The sequence below is a fragment of the Ursus americanus genome, chromosome 21, assembly GCF_024610735.1.
Source record: "Ursus americanus isolate L20-20 chromosome 21, mUrsAme1.1.p, whole genome shotgun sequence".
In the NCBI taxonomy this organism is placed as follows: Eukaryota; Metazoa; Chordata; class Mammalia; order Carnivora; family Ursidae; genus Ursus; species Ursus americanus.
Window position 1 is genome coordinate 40,801,348 of NC_142147.1, and position 8,391 is coordinate 40,809,738.

The 8,391-nt window shown below is 42.7% G+C and overlaps 1 protein-coding gene across 1 annotated transcript in view; it reads right to left on the reverse strand.

Moving 5' to 3' along the window:
• Positions 1-8,381, reverse strand: part of LOC123791732 (protein FAM187B-like) — a 28,608-nt gene extending 20,227 nt beyond the window's left edge. The window contains exon 1 of the transcript XR_015728101.1: positions 8,163-8,381. The gene's annotated coding sequence lies outside the window, so the exon portion shown is untranslated. The remainder of the gene's footprint in view (positions 1-8,162) is intronic.
• Between the last annotated feature and the right edge of the window lie 10 nt (positions 8,382-8,391).

Below are 8,391 nucleotides of genomic sequence, written 5' to 3' on the forward strand. Positions count from 1 at the left end.
ATGGAATTCTACTATGCCCAGGAAACATTTGGCAAAAGGAAATCAGTAATGATTACCGCAGTTGATGTTTACTACAAGGAGTGTTCTTTTATATCATAGAGTTGAAATCATTTCCAAAATCACCCCAACAGATCTCCTAAGGTCTCATTGGCCAAGATTGGGTCCCATGAGCAGACCCAAACCAATCCCTGAGAGAAAATAGAATTTCCATGATTGGCTTAACAATCAGAATGTGTCTCCAGGACTGGGGAAGTAGAACCTTCTCTGACTACACAAGTCATCGAAGACAAACAAAATCAGGAGAGATGTAGAAGAGAATGCTTATTTGGTGAGAGTAATTCTATATTATCTAGAAGCTGAGAAGAATGCAGTGAAGCTAAAGCAGTAGTCATTCATATGACCTGGGAGAGGAGAATGTTTGGTATTTTGTGGCTTGGACAGTGTTCCTGTCTTGTCGTTTCAGACATGATTATAGATTGATCTCGTTTTGTCTTGGGTCACCATAGTCACAGAGAGCCTTTGCGTGATGTTGGCGTTCGGTGGAATTGTTGATGTTCAACAGCATAACATGATCTATCTGTGAGTTCTAGGCCAGCTTCTAGTAACACCAACACTGTTATTAGTGTCAGGTCAGTTCCCAGCTATGAGAGGCTGCCTTTTCTCTTTCTCACACATTTAAAGAACTGCAATGAAGTCTCTTCCTGCAATGGAAGGCTGATCAAATGGCTTTCTCTTTGGGAACCTGTTTCCTCATTTTTTTTTAATTTTCTTTTAAAAAAATTTTTTTTAATAATATTTTTTATTATGTTAGTCACCATACAGTACATCCCTAGTTTTTGATGTGAAGTTCCATGATTCATTAATTGCGTATAACACCCAGTGCACCATGCAATACGTGCCCTCCTTAATACCCATCACCAGCCTATCCCATCCCCCTCCCCCTCCCCGAAGCCCTCAGTTTGTTTCCCAGAGTCCATAGTCTCTCATGGTTCAGTGTGGAGATTCCTCAAAAAGTTAAAAATAGAGCTACCCTATGATCCAGCAATTGCACCACTGGGTATTTACCCCAAAGATACAGATGTAGTGAAGAGAAGGGCCATATGCACCCCAATGTTCATAGCAGCATTGTCCACAATAGCTAAATCGTGGAAGGAGCTGAGATGCCCTTCAACAGATGACTGGATTAAGAAGATGTGGTCCATATATACAATGGAATATTACTCAGCCATCAAAAAGAACGATTTCTCAACATTTGCTGCAACATGGACGGGACTGGAGGAGATAATGCTAAGCGAAAAAAGTCAAGCAGAGAAAGACAATTTTCATATGGTTTCACTCATTTATGTTTCCTCATTTTCAAAATAGGGATTTTAATGGTACTGGCTACAAAGGGCACTTATGAAGATTTGATGAGTTTTTTATTTATTTTTTATTTATTTTATTTTATTTTTTTAAAGATTTTATTTATTTATTTGACAGAGATAGAGACAGCCAGCGAGAGAGGGAACACAAGCAGGGGGAGTGGGAGAGGAAGAAGCAGGCTCATAGAGGAGGAGCCTGATGTGGGGCTCGATCCCGGAACGCCGGGATCACGCCCTGAGCCGAAGGCAGATGCTTTAACCGCTGTGCCACCCAGGCGCCCCTGATGAGTTTTTTAAAATAAAGTGCTCAGCCAGTATTGTTATTGGGGAATGCACAAGAAGGACCTTGTCCTCTAAATATCAGGGTCCTATATTCTGGTTGCAGAATACTACTTCTGATCACAAAATAGCAGACACAGAAGCAGACCACCATTGTTTTGACTCTCACTGGCTGAAGCAGCTTCCAGGAGATTTAAAGGGACAGCCTCTGGGTTATCTCCCCTTTTCCCCCTTTTGGAAGCCAGACATTTAGGGATTAGGACATTTGTAAGCAACAACACATACATAATGTAGGAGAACTTAGAAAGTCATTGCATAAACCCAAGGAAAAATACAAACTCACAAGAGATCTGAGATGACCCTAAGCTTTCACCTCAGGCTGATCCCCAGCATAGAGACACCCTACAAGAACAACAACAATTGCTAGCAAGCCCTGGGGGAGGGGATACGATTTCCAGAGTACAACAGCTATAAGATTCAAATGTCTGTTTTCAACAACAGCAACAAAAAAAGACAAGATACAAAGAAACAGAAAAGTATGGCCCATTCAAAGGAAAAAATATCCCCAAGGAAGCCCAGGTGGTAGACACACTAGACAAAAACTTAAACAAAGTCTTCAAATGCTCAAGGAGCTTGAGAAGACGCAGGAAAATAACGTATGAACAGAGTGAAAATATCAAGACAGACATAGAAAAACATAAAAAAGAACCAAAAAGAGATTCTGGGGCTGAAAAATACAATTACTGAGATGAAAAACTCATTCAAGGGGTTCAGAACAGAGGTGAGGAGGCAGAAGACACAATCAGTGAACCTGAAGATAGGATAACTGAAAGTATTGAGTCTGAGGAACAGAAGAAAAAAAAAGATTGAAGGAGAGTGAAGAGAATCTAAGGGACCCGCGGAACACAATCACGCAGGCCAACGTACGTATTGTTAGAATCCCAGAAGAAGAGAACGAGAAAGCTGTTACAAAATTACATTTGAACAAATATCAGCCAGAGACCTCCCAAATTTTATGGAAGACACGAATCTACAAATCACAGAAGCTCACTGAACTTCAATAGAATTAACCCCAAAAGATCCACACCAAGACGTATTGTAATCAAAGTGGTAAAAGCCAAAAGGAAAGAGACAAACTTGAAAGCAGGGAGAGAAGCAACTTGTCACATAAAGGGGTCCCCGGTAAGAGTTTCAGCTGATTCCTCACCAGAAACCCTGGAGGCCAGAAGGCAACAGGTTGAAATTTTCCAAGTGCTGAAAGAAAAAAAAAATTCAACCAGGAATTCTATAACTAGCAAAAGTGTCCTTGAACCATAAGGAGGAAATCAAAACATGCCCAGATAAGCAAAAGCTGAGAGTTTGTTGCCACTAGACCTGCCCTGAAAGAAATGATGAAGGGGGCCCTCCTGATTGAAATGAAAGGATGCTGAACAGTAACCAGAAGCCATAGGAAGAAATAAAGATCTCCAGCAGAGGTAAATACACTGACAATGATAAAACTAGTATTATTGTATTAAATTCCACTTTTAATTATCTACATGACTTAGAAGAAAATCCATAAAAATTATTATTAATCTTTGCTATTGGGAAAAGTGTATAAAGATGTAATTTGAGGGGCGCCTGGGTGGCTCAGTCGTTAAGCATCTGCCTTCGGCTCAGGGCGTGATCCTGGAGTCCTGGGATCGAGCCCCATGTTGGGCTCTTCCGCTGGGAGCCTGCTTCTTCCTCTCCCACTCCCCCTGCTTGTGTTCCCTCTTTCACTGGCTGTCTCTATCTCTGCGTCAAATGAATAAATAAAATCTTTTAAAAAAAAGGATGTAATTTGAGACACCAATACTAGAAAGGAGGTGATAGAGGTGAACAGGAGTAGAGTTCTTATATGATACTGAAGTTAAGCTGGTATAAATTCAAACTGAAGCATTACAACTTTAGGGGGTTTTATATGTAATGTAATTCCCAGGGTTACCACAAAGAAAATTGCCATAGAATATGTACAATAGGAAATGAGAAGGGAATCAAAACATTTTATTATAAAAACATTAAACACAAAAGAAGGCAGTAATGGAGTAAATAAGGGGCAAAAAAAAAACTATAAGGCGTACAGAAAATGAACAGCACAAGCAAAAATAAGTCCTTCCTTATCAGTAATTTCTTTAAATCAAAAGACAGAGATTGGCAGAATAGATAAAGAAAACATTATCCAACTATAGGTTGTCTATAAGAGACTCACTTTAGATTCAAAGACACAAATAAGTTGAAAGTGAAAGGATAGAGAGGGACAGTCCATGCAAATAGTAACCAAAGAGAGTTGGAATGGCTATGCTAATATCAGACAAAATAGACTTTAAATTGAAATAGGTTTCAAGAGACAAAGAAGGATAGTATTTATTAATAAAAGTTTCAACACAGCAAGAAGCTATAACCAATATATTTATACACCTAATAACAGACCCTCAAAATATGAAGCAAGTGTGGATAGAACTGACAGAGAAATGGAGTTCTACAATCATAGTTGGAGACTTCAATATTCCACTTTTGATAATGGATAGAACAAACGGGTAAAAAGTAAGGAAATGAAAGACTCAAACAACACAGTAAATCAACTAGCCCTGACAGACATATACAGAACACTCTACCCAACAACAAAATATAAGTGCACATGAGACATTTTTCAGGATATACCATATGTTACGCCACCAACTTAGTCTCAGCAGATTTAAAAAACAGATATCACATGAACATCTTCTCTGATCACAATGGGATTAAGAAATCAATAACAGAAGGAAAAATAGAAAATGAATAACTGTGGAAATTAAACACTCTTAAATAATAAGTCAAAAAATCAGAAGGAAAATTAGAAAATACTTAGAGATAAATGAAAATGCAATATACCAAAACTTGTGGGATGCAGCAAAAGCATTGCTCAGAGAGAAATTTACAGCTTTTAATGTCTATATTTTTAAAAATCTTAAATTAGTAACCCGACTTTCTACCTTAAGAAACTAGGGGGAAAAAAAGCAAATTAAACTCACAACTAGCAGAAGGAAGGAAATAATGAAGAGTAGACCAGAGACAAATAAAATAGAGAATAGGGAAAAAGAGAAAAACATTGAAACCATAAGTTGTTGTTTTTTTTTAAATATCAACAAAACTGATAAACCTTTGGCTAGCCTGACAAAGAATAAAAGATAAAAGACACAAATAATTAAAATCAGAAATGAAAGTGGGGACATTTCTACTGACCCTACAGAAATAAAAAGGATTATAAGAGAATACTAGGAACAACTAGATGCCAAGAAATTAGATAACCTAGAAGAAACGGACATATGCCTTGAAACATATATTTACCTAAACCAACTCAAAAAGAAATAGAAAATCTCACCAGACCTATAACAAGTAAAGAGACTGAAGCAGTAATTAAAAACCTCCCAGCAAAGAAAAGCCCTGGCACAGGTGACTTCACAGATTAACCAAATATTTAAAGAAGAATTAACATCAACCCTTCTCAAATTCTTCCAAAAAATCGACGAGGGGGGAAACATTTCCTAACTCATTCCATGTAGCCAGCCTGATACCAAAGCCAAATAAAGACATCACAAGAAAAGAAAATTACAGACCAAAGTCCCTTATGAATACAGATGCAAAAATAACAACAAAATATTAGCAATGCAAATCCAACGGCATATTAAAAGACTACTCACCATGACCAAGTGGACTTTATCCAAGAATGTAAGGGTGGTTCAACATAAGAGAACTAATCAAAGTAATACATCACATTAATAGAACGAAAGGAAAAGAGGGGCACCTGAGTGGCTCAGTCAGTTAAACCTTCGGTTGAGGTCATGATCTCAGGGCCTGGGATCGAGCCCCATATCAGGCTCCCTGCTTGGAGGGGAGTCTGCTTCTCCCGCTCCATCTGCCCCTCCCGCTCCTGCCCCCATTCATGCGCTCTCTCTCTCTCTCAAATAAATAAACAAAATCTTTTTTTAAATTTTTAAAAATTTTGAAAAAGAATGAAAGGAAAAGAAACATAATTATCTCAATTGATGGAGAAAAGGCATTTGACAAAATCCAATATCCTTTACTGACAAAAACTCTCTGAAAACCAAGACTAGAGAGAAAATTCTCAACCCGATAAAGGGTATCATGGAAAAACCACAGCTCACATCACACTCAATGGTGAAAGACTGAATACTTTCCCTCTAACGTCAGGAACAAGACAAGGATGCCTACTTTCACTGCTGCTATTCAACACTGTACTAGAAATCCTAGCACAGCAATCAGACAAGAAAAAGAAGTAAAAATCATCCAATTTGGAGAGAGGTAAAATTAATAAACTTGAGTCCCATGTAGGGCTCCCTGCTCAGCGGGGAGCCTGCTTCTCCCTGTCCCTCCGCCCCTCTCCCTGGCTTGTGCTCTCTCTCATGTGCACGCGCATTCTTGCACTCTCTCTCAAATAAGTAAAATCTTTAAAACAACAACCACAACCAAAAGGTGGAAACAACACAAGTGTCTAATGATAGATAAACAGATACACAAAATGTGGCATACACATACAATGAAATACTATTCGGCCATAAAACAGGAGGAAATTTTCATCCTACAACATGCATGAACCTCGAAAACATTACACTTAGTGCATAAGCCAGTGTCCCGAGCGCACTATGAAGGCACACACACGAGTTGTGTCTTTCCACAACGTTAGCTTTGCTCAATCATAAAGCAAAGTTAAATCACAATTATAAAGCAGGTTCAGGATTCCAGACTCAATGACAATTCACCATGTGATTAAACCTGGCTTCTTACACAGCACACAGAGCAGGACAGAAGACAAACCACACGACAACAAGATAACAGAAGGGTGCAGGAAGTGAACGAACCAAACGCGAAGTCGCTCTTTGGGGCACAGCTGAGATAAGGCCTCCGTCTGGCCCAGATCAGCTCCTGGCACTGACTTCTTCTGATGTTCAAGCAGGGAAGGATCTCGGTTCTGTTCAGAGATCCATCTGGCAGAGCCTTCGGGGGCGTTTGCCTTGTTAAAGTGGTCAGACATAGAGGGGTCAGGTCTGAAGAGTCTTGAGAGTTTACTGACCGAAATCTCTCCCTTTTTAAAGGGATTTAATCAGTTTGGGGTCTCTGCAGATCTCCTCTGGTTCTGCTCCTTATGGGTTCTGGGGTGTCAGCTGACATTGGTCCCAGGGATATCTCCTAGCTACAGGACCTTACCTGCTCGCATCATTGCTTGACACAGGCTCCTGCTTGACATGAGAGACTCCATTTTGCTCTCTACAGCCAGACATAATAAATGTTATATGTTTCCACTTACATGACGTGCTCTGAATAGGCAATTTGATAAAGAACGTAGGAAAGAAGTTACCAAGGGCTGGGGGCAGGTAGGAATGGGGAGTTATTGTTGAATTGATACAGAGTGTATATTGGAGTTTATAACGTTATGAATGTAATTAGCGCCACTGAATTGAACACTTACAATGGTTAAAATGATTAAGTATTATGGTATGTATATTTTACCACACAGACACAAAAAATAAAGAGGTGAGGGAAGGACATGAAAGGGTTGAAATTTTATCAGAAGTGACCTCTAGTTAAAGCCCTAAAGGAGGTGGAAGGTCATGTGGCCATCAGCGGGAAGGGTGTGAGGGCAGAGGGAGTAGTAAGGGCAACCGGCCTGAGGTGGGAGCGTGAGAGGGACATTCCAGACCGGGGCGGGGGTGGGGTGGGCGCCAGTGTGGTGAAGTTGAGTGAGCCAGGGGGAGAGGGGAAGGAGGGGAGGACAGAGAGGGCTCAGGCCACTATAGTTTGGTTTCTTCTGGGAAGTGGAGCTACAGGAAGGTTTTGAGCAGATGTACGCGATCCGACTTGAATTTTAACAGGATGCAGTCGAACACAACACCCCTGGGTACTGCACCGGCCAGCCAGTGGCCCGTTTGCGACCTCCAGGGAGCCTCTCAGAGAAAGCGCCTAGGGTTTCCCGGGAGGCGCTTCCCCTAGCCGCCTTCGGGGGGCAGAAGAGCCGCGCCGAACGCCCCGCGTTCCGGAGCCTCGACACGCCCAGCCCTAGGGCGCAGGTGGCCCAGGCCCCGGCAATCCTGAAGCGGAAACCTACCCCGACTTCCGCGCCTCCATCCGGTCCCTTTAAGACCCAGAGTGTCCAGGGCTAGGGATGCCCGGGGGCTGAACCGCGACTTGAGAAGGGAGGGGGGAGGCGGGGAAAACTTCCGAAAGAGAATTCCAACTTTTCCTGGGCCCGATGCCCCTCGGGCGTCCCTAAAAGGGTAGAGCTTCCTTTCCGGAAACTTCAGTCGGTCTTTTAAGTCATCTAACAAGACGCCCTTGGCGCCTCGGTCCCCCTGGACGGGAGACTCTCCCCGCCCAAAGCTCCCTTAGACTCGCCCCTCCCCGCAGGGTGTACCTAGGCGGGTCCATCGCCAGCCCGGGAGAGGGGTGTGGGCAGAGCGGGGACAGGTGCAGGGAGGGACCCGCCCCCCTCAACAGGTGAATCACCGCAGTTGAGCCTCGGTTCCCGTGAGTTACACTCTTCTCGGCTCCGCCCAGGGAAGGATAGGGCGGGACAGGATCCCCAGTCTGCAGGCGCCCTCCCGGCGGGCTGGTCACTTGGTTCCGACCCTCGGGGCCGGAGCGCACCTGGGTCGGCCCACTTCCGGGGAGGGAGGTGGAGGAGCCCCTCCCCGCCGCCCACCCCCTGGCCCAGCCCTCTGTTCTCACCCTTGTA